Source organism: Mesoplodon bidens, assembly GCF_964165515.1.
Source record: "Mesoplodon bidens genome assembly, chromosome: 16".
In the NCBI taxonomy this organism is placed as follows: domain Eukaryota; kingdom Metazoa; phylum Chordata; class Mammalia; order Artiodactyla; family Ziphiidae; genus Mesoplodon; species Mesoplodon bidens.
The window spans coordinates 70,494,230-70,513,345 of NC_138173.1; the positions used below are offsets into that span (position 1 = coordinate 70,494,230).

At 41.2% G+C, this 19,116-nt stretch overlaps 1 long non-coding RNA gene across 4 annotated transcripts in view; it reads left to right on the forward strand.

The window, feature by feature from the left end:
- Nucleotides 1-3,480: 3,480 nt before the first annotated feature.
- Nucleotides 3,481-19,116, forward strand: part of LOC308629875 — an 89,966-nt gene continuing 74,330 nt past the window's right edge. For all 4 annotated transcript variants that reach the window (XR_014017723.1, XR_014017724.1, XR_014017725.1 and 1 more), the window contains exon 1: nucleotides 3,481-3,818. This is a non-coding gene — a long non-coding RNA (uncharacterized lncRNA). The remainder of the gene's footprint in view (nucleotides 3,819-19,116) is intronic.

Genomic DNA, 19,116 nt, shown 5'->3' on the forward strand with positions numbered 1-19,116 from the left:
AGACCCCTGCCCTCAAGTAGCTCACATTCTAGTGAAGATAAGACATGTGAGCACATTGAGTATATTCACAACACAGAATAAGAAGAGCTATGCCATGGACACATATACACTAGCAAACATAAAATAGATAGCTAGTGGGAAGCAGCCGCATAGCACAGGGAGATCAGCTGGGTGCTTTGTCACCACCTAGAGGGGTGGGATAGGGAGGGTGGGAGGGAGGGAGACGCAAGAAGGAAGGGATATGGGAACAGATGTATATGTATAACTGATTCACTTTGTTATAAAGCAGAAACTAACACACCATTGTAAAGCAATAATACTCCAATAAAGATGTAAAAAAAAAAAAAAAAAAAGAAGAAGAGCTATGCCAGAGGGATGAAGCATGACTGTCTTCATAGACCTAGAAAGCACAGATGCAATTAACCTGGTAGAGAGGGCCTGGGCAGAGAATCGCAGGTAGGTGAACCTGTGTGCACAGAGAACATGGTATGTATGAGAAGCTGCAAGTTTTCAACATCCGTGGAGCAAAAGAGTTCTTGCAAAAGTAGTGGGAGACGTGGCTGAAGAAATTGGTTGAGGATGAAGCATAAAAAAACCACTGAAGTGTGATCTTTTTTTCCTGAGAAGGCATGGAGGAGCCATGGAAGATTTTTAAGCTGTTTGAGGACATGGTCAATTCTCTGGGTTTCAGAAAAGTCCCTCTGGAGTCTGGGATGTGGTGAAAGTTGGGCTGGACCTGCCAAGATGGGGTGAAATGACCAATTAGGAGGGTTTTGTCCAGATGAGAGATATGAGGGCTCACACGAAGCCTGAGGGCAGCTCATGGCTACCACCGCCATTTAAGAGGAAGACGTTATGGGACTCAGAGACTGACAGAACGGAGATGGGGATAAACTGAGAATGACTGCTGCTACTGGGTGTTTGGCAGTGCCATTCACATGATGAGGAATAAGAGGACTAGATTTGTTAAGGATTTACACACATCTACACACACACACACACACACACACACACATAGGTAGTTAAATAGCATAGCAGAGGGAGAACAATATTACACACAAGAATAGCACCAGGCTTTAGATTCTTGTGTCCAGTTAGGCAAAGGAACAAATGCTTCCAGTTCAGAGTAAGCAAACACTGCTTGATCTCTTTTCCAAGACTCCTCTTTGCAAAACTGTTCCCCTTTTCTGGGAGGAACATCACTGACACACCTTGGAGGAATCTGCTTGATATCCTTAACAACATTTGAAAATCTCTCATTCTAGGTCCACAGCAGCAGTTAAGAAATCACCTCTTTTTACCTGGGTTTCCTACTTCTTGCTCTGCTCAGCATTTTATGCTACTGCCAAAGCCTTCCTTCATTGCATGGGTGTGACCATGTAATTTCTGGTGCCTTTTAGAGTAGTCCAAGATTTATAACTTTCCAGAAAATCTTTAGTTCTGAGATATGAATACAAAGTAAAGTCTGCCCCTAAGAACTTTATGCAGTAGGCAAGGAGCCCATTCAGCCATTCAATACCTAGTCGTTCTATAGCTGTGGTATTGAGGTTAATGCTGGAAATGCAAAGTGGAACTAAACATGTTTCCTGCCATTAGAGAGTTTTACATCTGATGGAGAAGGTAAATAAATCAAACTGTAAAGGAACTGGTAAGGAGCAGTATATTGGACCATAAGATGCTATGAGAACAAGGAATAGGAACAGCCAACGCATACATGGATGTTCAGAGAAGTTTTCTCTAGGTGACGTGCACAAATCACAGAAACAAAGTCTACTAGGAACAATGTCCGAAGCAAGGAATGTACCAAGTGCTCGGGAAAAGGGACTAATTCATCCTGAGTAGATCCAGCAAGACCTTTTGGAAGCAAGTACGTTACAGGTGGAATTTGAAAGGCTCAAGTGAATTAATTTCTGGAGAGAAAATGGGGAATATAAGGGCATGTTTGAGGAGCTGTTGATGTCCTTTACCAAGATCAGATTTAGGTATTTTGGTGAGGGGGGGTGTATAAGACAGGAAAGGAGACAAATACTTTAAAAAAGTTAACAGCAAATCTAGAGTTAAATAGTACTATATCATTCAAGAAATACCATGAGACAGTAAGTGATTAAGAGCTAAGTCAGAGAAAGGACTAGAAGCACAAGGAACGATGAGGTCACCAGTGGGTCTGAATCGTAAGGTACCTGCACAGACCTGAGGTCACAGGCCTTTTGTGGGCTGGAGAAGCATTCTTACTTACTCAGTGGATGCTGGGTAAACATTGGTTAACTGAGTTAATCTTTCCTCAGGTAGCTAGAAATTGTGGAGGAACTGGAGCTCCTTGCTACTGTGTTTACACTTTAACCAAAACTTGAGAAGAAATTTAGGCTCCCCAAGGGAACTGAGGAAAGCACCATTCTGTTGCTTGTTCAGGGACAAATCGAGAGCCAAATAACTGCCCTCCAAAAATTGCACCAAGGCTGTCCAGCCCTTATGTCCAGAGTTCTAATCTTTTGGGGGGATGGGAAGAGAATTGGTGTGGATTAAAAAGGGATCCACAGAGAGCAAAGGATCTTTACATGTTTTTCTGTACTGTGTTTTTTTCCCCCTCTCCCTGAGGGAAGGCCATGTAGGAAAGAGTACTGAACTTGAAGCCTGGGTCTCTGCCACTACCTGACATTGAACAGGTCACTTAATCTCCCTGAGTCCTGTGTCCCCATTCATAAAATAAGGAGGCTGTGGACTCCATACTAATAACTAAGTGTTTGGGGTCTACAATTTGCCGGGTGAGGCGTTTTCCACGCTTTTACTTCTCACAACCACAATGGTAGATTTTAGTAACCCTATTTTACTCAAGACATTCAGTTCAGAGAGGTTAAGTAACACGTCCAAGGTCACACAGCAACAGCGGCCGGGCCGGATTGCAATCCGGGGTTGCCTGACTCTCACACCACGCAGTCCCACTTCGATACCAGTTAACCACCCCTATACTGGGCCCCGGAGTTCCCTTCCCTCGACTACCGGACCGCCTCCCCCTCCACCCACCTAAACTCTCAGGCAATTCTCACCTTTCACCACCGGGCATGCTCAGTCGCTTAGGAAAGGTTTTCGCTCTGCCTTGGGAAATTTTTCACGCCGCTCTGGCAGTTGAGCTCGCCCCGCCCACGGCTTCTCCTCACTGGATTGGTTGAACTCAGGGAGGCTACCAGGAGGCCCAGTTGACCTCCCAACTCCCCCCCGTTAACGCTCTGGGCGCGCGCGCTCCGAGCGTGCGTGCGTGCGTGCGTGTGAGTGAGCACGTGAGGCCGCGGAACGTGCGCAGAGGGCGGGGCAGGAAACAGGCGGCAAGGGGCGGGGCTGCCGTTGCCATAGCAGTGACGTCAGGCGTCGGGGAGCGAACCCGGCCCCTTCCCCGCGCGCGCGCACACACACAGAGAGACATGCACACGCGCGCGCATCGTCGCTCTCCCTGAGACACACTGGAGGGAAAGGTCAAACTAAAGGCGAGGGAGCCGGGAAGCCGGAGGGAGCCGCAGCTGCCGCCGCGCGCCATGACGGACGCGGCTGAGGCTGCTTTCTCTCCGCCGACGCCGCCGAGACGCTGCTCTCGCCGCGCCCCCTGCCCCCGCCTCCCGCGCCCCCTCCCCCGGCGCTCGCGCGTCCGCGCGCCCCCTCCCCCCCGGCGCTCCGGGCGCGCGTCGGGCCCGGGGCGCGCGCCGGCCGGAGCGGGAGAGGGAGAGGGAGCGGGAGAGAGGGAGGGTGGGGGCTGCGGCGGGCGGCCCGGCGGCCTCCTCGCGCGACCCCCGAGCCTCTCGCCCGGCCCCTCGGCCGGAGCCCGCCAGGTGAGTGCGGTGGGGGGAGAGGGTGTCAGGAGCGGACAGGGCACCCGGCGAGCTCAGCCCCCCTGCCTGACCCCTTCCGGGGGCGCTGACAGGCGCGCGGGACCCGGCCTCTGGGGGGCGTCGCGGGGTCAGCCTGTCTGGGGGCCCCTCTTGGAGCCCCTGACCCTCGGGGTCGGCGTCCGGATTGATGGGGGCTCGGGACCCGGGGGAGTGCAGCCTCCGGGCAGGAGTTGGCTGGGCGACCCGGCCGTGGGACAGGCGACGAGAGGCAGGTGGGCCCCTGTCTGGGGCTTGGTAAAGTGCGGGGAGGGGTCGAGGGGCCCGGCCAGGTGCGCGCGGGGGGCCCGTTGGAAGCGCTCAGGAAATGTTTGCTGGGAGTTGGGAGAAACTCTGCCCTGGGGACGAGGCGCCTTGCTTTTGCCCGGGCCAGCGAAAGTGGCGGATTTTACAGCAAAACTCGGGGAGAAGCCTTGCTGGACTGGACGAAAGCGAGAGGGACCCGGAGGACCCGCCTGGTTGGGGACCAGAGACGAACAGATCTGCCTGTGGGTAGCACTAGGGCATGATGTGTGGACGTTGCCATGCCAATGTTTGATGGTTGTTGCTTATGGTTATTTTAGGACTAAATGATATTTTAAAAAGTTATTACTAGGGAGAGAGGGAGCTGCTTGAATGGTCACGAGGTTTTCCCTGTGTGTGTGCAGGAAACGGGTTAATCTTTCACATCACCACCACCATCCCCAACTGAATCTATGCCCAGTGGGTTTTAAAAGTAATAAATACAAAACTCTAAAGCCCCGAAACGAGGTGACGTTTTTCTGATGAGTTTCAGGTGTCAGGCCCCTGGTTGTGTGAGAGAGAAACGGAAGCAGGACAGCGAAGTACTTGATATGCTCAAGCAGTCGTCTTTTTGTCATAAGCTTTGGAGCCCATCAAAGTGGAGTTTAGTTGTAACTGCCAGGTTTAAGTAATCACATTGACCCAGTGCCGCCCACCAATCAGGAGCTTCCCTGAAAGTAACTTGGAAGACTGCTGCCAGCCCAGTTCTCTGCTGATTGTGAATACCCAGTGCTTCTGCTGATTTTTTCCCCCTCTTTAGTTTTCTACTATTATAATGCACGCAACCTATTTACCAAACGTTGGAATGAATTATCCATAGCTGAATTGCGCTCCGCTAAGTCACTTTTACATTTTCAGGTGCTACCTCTGACGTATGTTTGTTTCATATTTGAAAGTTGTTTGGAAATTTGAAATAGAGTAATTTCACATGATAAGGATTTTTTTGGGTATAAGTCCAGCTTAAACAGATTATACCAAGTGGGTAATGTGTTTTAGAGTTTAAATCTCATCAAGAAAACTTCTGGTTTATGAAAGGTTGGGGATTGTGACAGCTGAGGAAATGTCCGAAGGAATCTTTGGTAAAGAATGAGGGAACACCGGGACACCTGGTGAATTTCACATTAACTGGCAGGCTCAGCATATACAAATTTACTTCTTACCTGAGCATTTCTGATATGCGGGTGCTTCTTCGGTTGTTTGTGGATCTTTGGTTGTTCGTCTTTTTTCAAGAAGTTCTGTCAGCAGAGAGTCTCACTTTGAAATTGAGTCGCTGTAGCATGTAGCCAGGGTACCAGAGGTTTTCAGTACAAGATGTAAGGGAGGATTTTTCAGTTTGGTATCTTGTTAATTCTTTCTGTACAGCAGTTTTTGTACCTGGTTCTGTGCTGTGATGCCCCTTTTACGTCTTGCTCCCTGTGGCTGTTGCTGACATATGTCCATATACAATTCTGTAATGGGGTACTTGAATGTTACGACTTAGAACATCATTTCCTTTCCTGTACTATACAAATACATTTTTATTTTTATTTATCTTCTCTCTTTTTAAAGGGAGCTGTAGAACTAGGCACATCAGCACTTACTCAGCATTCCCCCCTCCTGTATGTCTCGCTGACCTTGGTGCCATTGTGGAGGTCATGTGTTCATGGAGATAAACAGTTCTTGAACAGTTTCCTCCAGGTGACAGAGGCACGTGGGAAAGTGATTTAAGAAATGCATATCTTGATTTTTTAAAAAATCATTTTAATTCGACACTTATTGTGATCATTGCCAAAAATAATTTGTTGACCTATCTTTGGGAGTACATACATTTCTATTTTACATTAAAAAATCACTTAATTTCTTTTTTCGACTTTCCTAGTGTTGTATATTCTACTACAGATGAAAAGCTGGATTTTTGGGTGACATTTTTAAAACTTGGGAAAGAGAGAGAAGGGCAGTGATGCTGGGATGTATTTAGCCCAAGAAAGCAGTTATGCTCCACTTCAAGAACTTTGATATTTACAAGTCTAAGATTATAAAACAAGTAGTGGTTAGTTATGTTATATGAGACTTCTAAATTTTACAAAAAGAATTCACTAAAAGGTGCCTTCAAATGATCCCTTTTATATGGTACTTATCAAATGTGATTTGATTTATGAAAAGTCAGTTGTCGTACAACAATTTAAGAACAAATTTTGGGGATGTCCCTGCCCGTCCAGTGGTTGGATCCCTGGTCGGTGAACTAAGATCCCTCATGCTGTGCAGTATGGCAAAAAACAAAAAAGAACATTTTTTGCATAATGTGAAGATTTATCAGTGTGTTCCTTGAATTATCCCTTTCCCCAAAGTGTTTGGGGGCAAAGTTAATATTTATGGGCTTGCTAAACTCAAAGTTGTGCCACTTATATGCTACCTATTAAGGTTTTAACTGAATGGAAAAATTGCCATGTGATTTAGAGTTGTACCATTTAGAGTACATTGAAACCAAATTAGAATGCCAAAATTTTCTGGTCAGGTTTGTCTGGAATCCTATCCAAGGTAGTTTAATTAGTAAGGTATCAAAAGCAGCTTGTTGTAAGATGCTCTCACTAGGACGGTGGTCCTGCAACATAGGCCAACAAGTGGTTACACCCAGACTTCAGCAAAGTCAAAATAAATAGATTTGGTCTACAGTCCACATGCAGTGAAAACCATCACCTTGAATTTTTCTCTAGGTGCAAATTATTCTTCAGAATTAAAGGCTTGATTTTCCTAAGCTGTAATTGTGTTTGGGTCACTTGTGAAAAATCTATTTTGATAAAAGAACAACTGCATACTCTAACTCTCAAGGGAGCTTTTTTCTCTTTTTGTTAGTGCATTTGGGTTTATTTGAAATCGCAGGAGATATTGAATGAAGTACTTGGGGAGTCTTCATTCTGAAATCATTTTACTTTGATGACTTTGAAAAAAGGAATGTGAGTTAATATGAGTAGAACTTGCTTATGAGTTAGCTCAAACTTTATGGTGGGATAAGGGGGAAAGGGAGGAACTGGACACAAACTTAATTAAGGATAATCAATCAAATGTACTTTGCTTTATGCTATTCATGCCTGGCTGTGTAAGAGTGACACCCTTCCTCCCCAATTTTAGAGAAGTCTTATTCCTAGAGAAGGGATTTAAGGGTTAAGAGCTAAGCATGTGAGTATATGTGTTCAGAGTATCTTTTGAGTACTTTAATAGTTTTTTGTTTTGTTCTTGTGCATGAGACAGAAAGCAAGAAATTACTTTCATGTTGAATATGGGTTGAGAGCACAACTTTGGGATAACAGGCACAGTTTTATTGCTCTTAACATAATTGAATATTATAAAATTAAGGGAAGAGCTAGAATGATGCTATTGATTTTTTTTTTTTTGGCGGTACGCGGGCCTCTCACTGTTGTGGCCTCTCCGGTTGCGGAGCGCAGGCTCCAGATGCGCAGGCTCAGCGGCCATGGCTTACGGGCCCAGCCCCTCCCGGACTGGGGCACGAACCCGTGTCCCCTGCATCTGCAGGCGGACTCTCAACCACTGCGCCACCAGGGAAGCCCCCATTGATCTTTTTAGTATAGGCTGTTAGTTCCTCTATTGAACAAATGAGTAAAAATGAAGAGTGGCCCCCGCTGGCCGCAACTAGAGAAAACCCTCGCACAGAAACGAAGACCCAACACAGCCATAGATAGATAGATAGATAGATAGATAGATAAATAAATAAATCCGAAAAAAACAGTTATTCCTTTAAAAAAAAAATGAAGATTGAAGTTGTGATGTTAAAAGAAATGTTTTCAAGTTTTTTTTTTCGTTTTTTTTTTTTTTTTTAATTTCAAAGGACTACCTCAAAGAATTGCTAATTTAGAGCATAGGTAAAAATTTCATTACTTGGATTTATCATTATTGAGGGAATGTAATTAAAAATTTTTTTAATGCATGCAAAATAATACTGCATTTTAAAAATATTTGTGCCAAGATCTGTGAGAATAGAAATAATGATTAGAAATTTTAGTTGGAACTTAAGTCTGATTTATGTTCTCAATTTCATTATTTAACCCAATGTCACTTTCAAATGTCATTTAATTTTTCTTTTCTATAAAATGCAATCAGTAGTGCAACATACTTTATGGAAAATTGGATTTTTAAATAATATTTGGTAGACTTCTTAAGCATAAAACATTACCTAATACTAATAAGTATGTTTAAGTCCACTATATAGGATTTTTTAAAGTTTTTAGACTTTGTAATCTGCAGAAATTTGGGCAAAAATTTTAGAAATAAGAAAGGCTGAGCTCAGAATTTTAATCATAGATGATCCTGTAAATTGCATTTTCCTCATTGGCCTTAAAGGGTTTTCTTTCACTGTTACGTATTTATATTTTGCAGACTCCAGTCACACTGGTTTTTAATGTAGTATCATCTTATCTACAGCATCAAAGTTCTTTTTTAAAACTGTCCTCTTTATTTTCTCCCAGCTGCTCCATCTGGGAGATGTTTGAATCTCAGTTATTGAGGGTGGTTTAATCCAAAGTTATCCTTAATAGAAAGGTTATTGCAGTTTTCACAAACTAGGGAAAAATATAGATTTATCTTAAGATAATTTATGAACTTCTTTGTATTAAGGCAAGGGCAATTAAACATTGTATATAATTTAATATTTCTAACTATTATTAGTATTTGTTCTAAGTTAACTTTACTTGAGGTACTGTTAAAATCAACATAGTGGTTGTACAGTCTATTTAAAAAATATCTATTTATCTGTGGAATATTTTTCAAAAAACTTGCCCTTAAGTGGAAAAGACATGGAAATTTTACTCTGAAACCTTCTACTTGAATATATATCAGTAGTTAAATGTGTATAGTTAAATGTTTGATATTGGGTATTGTTTTGATAGTTACACATGAGGACTCCTTGTATGTTTTTGTAGGATTACTTTCAAGTATATTTTTATTTATAAAAAGCTTTTGTTTAAAAGTCAGTTTGTTCTTAATGATTATTTGAGAATCCTCAGACTTTTATATTTGAAAGAAATATAAATGAGTACCTTACTAAGCTGCTTCCCTAAAATGCATGTGATAAAATTTATTTTACTATAATGAAGAGAGAGTTATCTTCATCCCAAACAAATTCATAGCAGAATAGTTGGCTATTTTTGCAAATTTAGGGAGTGTAGAGTGTGCCCCGAAATGATGCATTGAATACTAAGTTTTGGACTGAATTTGCTATATCATATGGAGAAGGTATTTTCCTTATAGTAATATTTATATTGTTTCTGTTTAAGGACCATTTCTTAAACATGTCCATAAGTGAATATATTGTACATGTTGGTCGAATGATATATTGAAGAATTTAATTTGTATCCTGTACCTGTCTCCCCTCTTCCTCCTTTTAATAATTGTCACTGGTGGGCTTTGAACCACATGCTATGAGAGAACTTTTAACGCATGATAAGAGTGGCCCAGGCTGGTTGTTGGTATCTTATGTGATAGAGAAAAGTGAGATTGTTCTTTAACTTTCTTTTAATATGTGTTAAACATTGTTTTGAACATTTGTTTTTAATCAGTCTATTTTTAAAGGGGATGATATTTTAAAAATTCTTGAGACTGTGTAAGTGGTTATGTTCCCCACAGTGGGGAAGGAGAAGGGTAGAGGGAAGGATTATAGGGATTTGATTAAATTGTATGAAGTGAATATAATAGTTTTGATATAAAACATGTTAAATTAATCATTATATACCTTTTCCATAGAATGGTAATCTTGCTTTTTTTATTAGCACACCTCAACTGTGAAGAATCGAGACTAGTGAATTGCAGGAGAGGCATATGCATACCTTTAATCAGTTTTACATGTTATTGCTGGGGACATATTAGATGGCTATGAGGAAGATAAGCAGTTTCACACTGAAGGTCATTTTCAGAGATCTTATTTAGAGCTCCAAATTCTATAAGGTGGGAGAACAGATTCTCAAGGGATAGATGGGGAAGCATTTTCAGGTACAAAGTCATTGTTAAGAAAACAAGTATACCAATCTTTAAAACATTACATCATACCAGTTACAATCATATATCCTATATTTTCCAGCACTGTACCAGTTTTGAATATTCTGTGGCCATAAATACACTAGTATTTGTTCAACCATAAATCCTAACTTTTAGGTTAGAAAATGTAGTCACTTAAATTATAGCTTAACTCATAAGTGAAGAAGCTGATGATCTTCCTTTTTCTATATTATAACTTTTGTCATTGATTTTGAAGGCCTAGTACTATTTGCTTAGCTCTATGTGTTCCTGGTTCTATGACTGAAGAGGAACTATGAGAGTGAATCCTGGCACCTGAGAAGTTAGAATCACACTGGGAGAGGCATAAAGTAAATAAAACGCAACTCTGTGGCTATGTTAATTCTTCCTTTGAAAAGCAGTGGTTTTGAAACTATTCTGTGAAGGGTTCATTCCAAGCATATTCATTCCAGTTTCTACCAGTGCGGTTTTACGTTGATCAATTTTAAGTGTGGACGTTTGCGTAAGATTTCATGAAATCAGGGTACTATTGTTTAAAACAAGAAGTGTGATAACCATTATTGTTAGCATATTTGATCTTATCAGCGTCCCGCTTAAATCCTTGAGATGCTTGAGTCTTTTTATATTATGACTTACAAGACTTCTTTATCTAGCTCCAGCTTCATCCTTCATCTCTTACCACTGTTTCCCTTGCTTTCCTTCTAAACTTAGCATTGTAGTCCTACTTAAATAGCTTGATATTCCCCAAGAGGAAAATGTTCTTTTACATCTCCATGCCTTTGCGCATGGAACTGCCCTCATCCTTGTCATGCTGGGGGAACTCTGTTCCCTTGGAGCCTTGGTCATCGCTCCATAAAAGCACTTGCTTCATTGTTTTGTAACTGTGGCCTCCCTTGAGAGCGGAAACCATCTAACTTATCTTTGTATCCATACTACTTGGTGTTCATTAAGTATTCAAATGTCTGTTGAATAATTGTATTCAGTACTTGAGAAGTAGAAGAACTACTTTAATGCACACTCGTATGAATAAAACATCACAGATCTAGTCTATGCAAAGTACTTTTAGTGACATATTGTCGGGCACAATGTTAAGTGTATAAGAGGTACCCAGTTGCACTTATCAGGAAGTATGATAAAGCCAAAAGATAGATTATATGGAAAATTAGATTAGGTTAGGTACTAGTGGTTTAAATGAAGTAATGTATTGGATTTGGTCATCTAATCCTAAAAGTTGGTTGTGGAAGCATTTTAATAATAATTCTATGCAGTCTTGAAAAAAATTTCTTTATATGTGATTCATGTTAATAGACTCAAAAAGACCTTCAAACGTCCAAGTATACCATAGTGATACCTACCCATAAAGTTAAAGAATGAGCCCTGGAGCTGTCCTGCCTGAATTCCAGTCCCTTTCCTGCCTGTCAATAGCTGTGTGATTTGTGCAAGTTATCTGACTAGTGTGTGCCACCTTTTTCTTTTTTTCTTTCTTTCTTTCTTTTTTTGAATTTTTGAATTTTATCTTGTTTATTTTTTATACAGCAGTTTCTTATTAGTTATCTATTTTATACACATCAGTGTATATATGTCAATCCCAATCTCCCAGTTCATCACACCACCACCCCCACCCCTCACTTTTCCCCCTTGGTGTCCATAAGTTTGTTCTCTACGTCTGTGTCTCTATTTCTGCCCTGCAAACCAGTTCACCTGTACCATTTTTCTAGGTTCCACATATATGCGTTAATATTCTATATTTGTTTTTCTCTTTCTGACTTACTTCACTCTGTATGACAGTCTCTAGGTCCATCCACATCTCTACAAATGACCCAATTTTGTTCCTTTTTATGGCTGAGTAATATTCCATTGTATATATGTACCACATCTTCTTATGCCTCCTTTTTCTAATCTGTAAAATGAGGATACTACCTTATATGGCTGTGATGAAGGGTAAACATGAGTTAATGTATGTTGAGCACTTAGAAGAATGCCCAACACACAGAAAACATTCAATACATATTAGCTATAATTAATTTCTAGTGGCTTCTTATTTAAACAGTTTTTTAGTTGTACATCATTTCTGTCATTTAAAAATAATTGCTTTAATACGTAAGTATCTAATTTAAAAGAAAATGAACACTTTTAGCTACTGTATCGTTTAACTGATCACTGGTTTATCTCCTTACTGACTCATTCTGCCATCTCCCAGTGGAATGGAGACGTTTCTGTCCTTTGGATGGACATGGGAGATGCGAAACCGTGTTCTCCTGATTTCTGCAGCAGAGCATTGTGTCCCCATGACCTGTGCAATTCTCGATAGTGCCACAAAAGAGGAAGGAGAGAAGTAACAAGAACAGGAATCCAGTGACAAGTTCCTGAACAAGCCTTAACCTGTACCAAGTAAGTCCTAAACTTTCATACTTCTTGGTAGAGGATAGGTGTTGAACTTTTCTCCTTTACACTTTCCTTTATGTTTTTGGCTTGGAAGAAAAGATTTTTTTTTTTTTTTTTTTTGCGGTACGCGGGCCTCTCACTGTTGTGGCCTCTCCTGCTGCCTGTGCTCTGGCTGCGCAGGCTCAGCGGCCATGGCTCACAGGCCCAGCCGCTCCATGGCATGTGGGATCCTCCCGGACCGGGGCACGAACCCACGTCCCCTGCATCGGCAGGCGGACTCTTAACCACTGCGCCACCAGGGAAGCCCAAGAATAGATTTTTTAAAATCTGAATTTACATATATTCTGGAAAGGCACATACAGATTTACTTTAATAAGTCAAAGAAACTGGTTTTTGAGCTCAATTTTTACACACGTACCTGTAGTGAGGGAAGTAAGTGGGGCGTTAGCATCTTGTGTCAGTACTCTGAAAATCCTGTGTACGGCGAAATCGCGTTCAATGTGCCCTTTTAGGATGCAAAGAGGACTTTAAAGGAGAAAGAAATTTGTATTCCAAGATACTTTGTAAAGAGTGGTTATTCACGTCTTAGTATAACAAGAACATAATATCCAGTATATCCTTACAGCCTACTATGACTTTCTCTCTCTTGTGTAACAATTAAAATATAATGAAAAGTTCATTAGGTTATTTTTTTTAATATTTCATTAAAGAAAGGAATTTAACAAACAATTTTGAGTGTTTACTATGCTGTGAGTGATGTGAAGCTGAGGGGCCAGGATACAAAGATAAGTCAGGCATTTATCTTTACTACTTAGGACCTATTAGAGAGACCAGAGTGTGCAGAGAATACTTAGGAATTGAAAGCTGGGAATGAGACTGGAAAAGTGCTGGATGTTGAATAGATTAAGGAAACAAAATAAGATATTAATGAGGGACCTTTTTTTTTTTTTTGTAAATATTATTATTTTTTATTAGTTTCTGCTTTATAACAAAGTGAATCAGTCATACATATACATTTGTTCCCACATCCCTTCCCTCATGCATCTCCCTCCCTCCCACCCTCCCCATCCCACCCCTTCAGGCGGTCACAAAGCACCGAGCTGATCTCCCTGTGCTCTGCGGCTGCTTCCCACTAGCTATCTACCTTACGTTTGGTAGTGTATATATGTCCATGCCTCTCTTTCACTTTGTCACAGCTTACCCTTCCCCCTCCCCATATCCACAAGTCCATTCTCAAGTAGGTCTGTGTCTTTATTCCCGTTTTACCCCTAGGTTCTTCATGACATTTTTTTTTTAATTCCGTATATATGTGTTAGCATACGGTATTTGTCTTTCTCTTTCTGACTTACTTCACTCTGTATGACAGACTCTAGGTCTATCCATCTCATTACAAATAGCTCAGTTTCGTTTCTTTTTATGGCTGAGTAATATTCCATTGTATATATGTGCCACATCTTCTTTATCCATTCATCCGATGATGGACACTTAGGTTGTTTCCAGCTCCGGGCTATTGTGAATAGAGCTGCAATGAACATTTTCGTACATGTCTCTTTTTGAATTATGGTTTTCTCAGGGTATATGCCTAGTAGTGGAATTGCTGGGTCATATGGTAGTTCTATTTGTAGTTTTTTAAGGAACCTCCATACTGCTCTCCATAGTGGCTGTACCAATTCACATTGCCACCAGCAGTGCAAGAGTGTTCCCTTTTCTCCACACCGTCTCCAGCATTTATTGTTTCTAGATTTCTTGATGATGGCCATTCTGACTGGTGTGAGATGATATCTCATTGTAGTTTTGATTTGCATTTCTCTAATGATTAATGATGTTGAGCATTCTTTCATGTGTTTGTTGGCAGTCTGTATATCTTCTTTGGAGAAATGCCTATTTAAGTCTTCTGCCCATTTTTGGATTGGGTTGTTTGTTTTTTTGCTATTGAGCTGCATGAGCTGTTTATAAATTTTGGAGATTAATCCTTTGTCAGTTGCTTCATTTGCAAATATTTTCTCCCATTCTGAGGGTTGTCTTTTGGTCTTGTTTATGGTTGCCTTTGCTGTGCAAAAGCTTTGAAGTTTCATTAGGTCCCATGTGTTTATCTTTGTTTTTATTTCCATTTCTCTAGGAGGTGGGTCAAAAAGGATCTTGCTGTGATTTATGTCATAGAGTGTTCTACCTATGTTTTCCTCTAAGAGTTTGATAGTTTCTGGCCTTACATTTAAGTCTTTAATCCATTTTGAGCTTATTTTTGTGTATGGTGTTAGGGAATGATCTAATCTCAAACTTTTACATGTCCCTGTCCAGTTTTCCTAGCACCACTTATTGAAGAGGCTGTCCTTTCTCCACTGTACATTCCTGCCTCCTTTATCAAAGATAAGTTGGCCATATGTGCGTGGGTTTATCTCTGGGCTTTCTATCCTGATCCACTGATCTATCTTTCTGTTTTTATGCCAGTACCACACTGTCTTGATTACTGTAGCTTTGTAGTATAGTCTGAAGTCAGGGAGCCTGATTCCTCCAGCTCCGTTTTTCGTTCTCAAGATTGCTTTGGCTATTCGGGGTCTTTTGTTTTTCCATACAAATTTTGAAATTTTTTGTTCTAGTTCTGTGAAAAATGCCAGTGGTAGTTTGATAGGGATTGCATTGAATCTGTAGATTGCTTTGGGGAGTAGAGTCATTTTCACAATATTGATTCTTCCAATCCAGGAGCATGGTATATCTCTCCATCTATTTGTATCATCTTTAATTTCTTTCATCAGTGTCTTATAATTTTCTGCATACAGGTCTTTTGTCTCCTTAGGTAGGTTTATTCCTAGATATTTTATTCTTTTTGTTGCAATGGTAAATGGGAGTGTTTTCTTGATTTCATTTTCAGATTTTTCATCATTAGTGTACAGGAATGCCAGAGATTTCTGTACATAAATTTTGTATCCTGCTACTTTACCAAATTCATTGATTAGCTCTAGTAGTTTTTCGGTAGCATCTTTAGGATTCTCTATGTATAGTATCATGTCATCTGCAAACAGTGACAGCTTTACTTCTTCTTTTCCGATTTGGATTCCTTTTATTTCCTTTTCTTCTCTGATTGCTGTGGCTAAAACTTCCAAAACTATGTTGAATAAGAGTGGTGAGAGTGGGCAGCCTTGTCTTGTTCCTGATCTTAGTGGAAATGGTTTCAGTTTTTCACCATTGAGGACAATGTTGGCTGTGGGTTTGTCATATATGGCCTTTATGATGTTGAGGAAAGTTCCCTCTATGCCTACTTTCTGCAGGGTTTTTATCATAAATGGGTGTTGAATTTTGTCGAAAGCTTTCTCTGCATCTATTGAGATGATCATATGGTTTTTCTCCTTCAACTTGTTAATATGGTGTATCACATTGATTGATTTGCGTATATTGAAGAATCCTTGCATTCCTGGAATAAACCCCACTTGATCATGGTGTATGATCCTTTTAATGTGCTGTTGGATTCTGTTTGCTAGTATTTTGTTGAGGATTTTTGCATCTATGTTCATCAGTGATATTGGCCTGTAGTTTTCTTTCTTTGTGACATCCTTGCCTGGTTTTGGTATCAAGGTGATGGTGGCCTCGTAGAATGAGTTTGGGAGTGTTCCTTCCAATGAGGGACCATTTTTAAATGACAATGGTGTTCTGTGTAATAGTCTGCCGTGGGAAGTGTGAATGATGATACAAGTTGATCAATAGCGCTAGTGCTGTTTTGCAACAAGAGCACTAGTTTAATGTTAGCAAATTTTTGCTTAAGTGCCATTGTAGGAACTTTTACAAAATCTTTTGCACCTCCGTGAAAATGATAGGAGTTAGGTCATGCAAGGAAAACCAACTTCCAGAATAAATACAATTTTTTTTTTTTTTTTTTTTTTTTTTGCGGTACGCGGGCCTCTCACTGTTGTGGCCTCTCCCGTTGCGGAGCACAGGCTCCGGATGTGCAGGCTCAGCAACCATGGCTCACGGGCCCAGCCGCTCCGCGGCATGTGGGATCTTCCCAGACCGGGACACGAACCCGCGTCCACTGCATCGGCAGGCGGACTCTCAACCACTGCGCCACCAGGGAAGCCCCAGAATAAATACAATTTTGACTAAGCCTATTTCCTCTGTACAGACCTAGACACTGTGTCTATGTTTAATGTTATCTAGGCTTGAAAATTCATTTCCTTCCAACAGCATGCCTTTCTGTGTTTGTCAGGCCAAACAACTTCTTGTTTTACTACTTAACCTCAGTTCTTGTTCTTTGTTGTTGTTATTAGTAGTATTAATAGTATTATTATTTAATCAGAAAAGAGAAATACTGTTTGGACGGTTTCAAACGCCTCAAAAATATTTGGTTCCATAGAGGAGTGAGTAAGATTTGTAGGACTCCCACCCGATTCAGTTTCCTCAGTAGCATCTCTAACTGTGTTATCAGCCACCCTTCCTTGTTTTAGGTTTCTAAGTGTCAGAAATAACTTCTCATTGAGCTTGATCTGTTTCCCCTCTTAACTTTCACTTACTGGTCCTTGGCAGTCTAGCGCAATATATTTGAAACTTATTCTTCTTATACACAGTTAACTCTTAAGGTGTTTGAAAATGACTGTTAAATCCTACTCGAGTCTTCTTTTTGCCACGCTAAGGGAAAAAAAGCCCCAATTCTCGAACCATATGCACATGACATGGTTTACAGACCTTTTTCATGCACATTGCTAAACTCATGACAAAGTCTGTTTGTCAGTATACCTCTTCAAATACGGTGGCCAGAACTGACTGGCTGCTTCACATGTGAACTGCCCATTGCTGAATACAATGAAGCTATTATCTGGATACTCTCCTTCTATTAATGCAGCCTGAAATTTGCATTACATTTTTTGGCAGCAGCATTACCCTTTGATCATATTTAGCTTATGGTCAACTAAAACTTTGTCTCCTTTTCATGTGAACTGCTTTAAGTCTAATCTTTCTCATTCTTTACTTGCCAGTTGATGCTTTGAAAATAAATGCAGGATATTATGTAGTGCATTACTATAGAAGTTTAAATGAGTTTATTTTTTTATCAAATTTCATCCCATTTGACTATCTGGAGAAATAACATCTGTGTAAAAGAGCACAGTTTTCGTGGTGCTTTTTCTCATGTATTTTTATTTAATCTTTACAACAACCATCCCAGAATCAGAAGAGAAAAATGGCTTTCCGCTAAGTCAGGAATTGGCAGACATAGTACTTGGTCGCAGGTGTTTCTGATTCCAGATCCCATGTTCATCTTATCCCTGTTCACTTAGTAAGGATTTAGCGTGTCCTCTGCCATGTGGCGGGCACCGTGCGGCGCTGATGCGTCAGTGAGCGAGACAGATTACGGTCTCTGCCCGGTGGTATTTATGGCCTGGCATATAAATAATTACTGCCAGTTACTGAGCACCTTCTATTACGAAGGCACTGTGGTAGATTGTATGATTGTTCGCAGTATTTGTTGCCTCTCTACCAGGGTCCTCTCTGTCGGAGGATTGTCTTTCCTACTCTGCTGACATCAGGTTTGGACACTCGGCTTTCCTAGACCGATAAAATGTCGGAGGAAGTGATGTGTCCCATGTTTGAGCAGATGTTTTGTTTTTTTTTTTTTTTTTTTTTGCAGTACGCGGGCCTCTCACCGCTGTGGCCTCTCCCGTTGCGGAGCACAGGCTCCGGACGCGCAGGCTCAGCGGCCATGGCCCACGGGCCCAGCCGCTCCGCGGCATGTGGGATCCTCCCGGATCGGGGCACAAACCCGTGTCCCCTGCATCGGCAGGCGGACTCTCAACCACTGCGCCACCAGGGAAGCCCTGAGCAGATGTTTTAATGCCATCTTGTGGTGCTGCCGGTAGCTCTTTTCCTTCTGTCATGGAACCAGCCTGCCTTAGCTGGGGCTGGTCCCAGAATGATGGAGTCTTCCGACTGGGTTCCAGAATGATGGAACAGAGCTGAAGCCAATCCACGACTGACATTTAATGTACATGAGAAATAAACCCCTGTGTTGTAGGCACCATGATTTTGGAGCTGTTTGTTAGCATAGCATGATATAGCCCAAGCAGACCGTGATACTGACATTATTCAAGGTGCTGTATGAAGATACATATATGAAGATAAATTAGACTTAGGCCTTGATCTCAAGGAGTGTGCAGTCTTGGGGGGTGCATTAAATTTCCATCAGTTATTGTATTTGAGGAAGAGGAGAGTATGTGTACGAAAAGGTCTTTAAGTTGAGGATCTTTCCCGACTCCACTTCACCCCTAGGCTGAATTTAGTCGATATGTTTTAAATCCTGGGTCTAAGGTCCAGCTACTCACTGTCACAACTTCTCATCCAAAATTTGATAAGGATGTTTTCTGTGTCCTCATTCAAATCACCTTTTTAAAATCGAATGTGTAAGAGGATGGGCTTCTGCAGAATAGTTGCTAGAAACTTCTTTCATAAATCTTATTAATTAGCATTCACTAGGTAACCGAGAATCTGCCTAGCTGAACCATTTCTCCAACATACCCAGAAAAATATCATGAGCTCCTAGGTGCTATTTGAAGTTTATTCGTTAGCATTCAGAGTTTCCATTGCCACA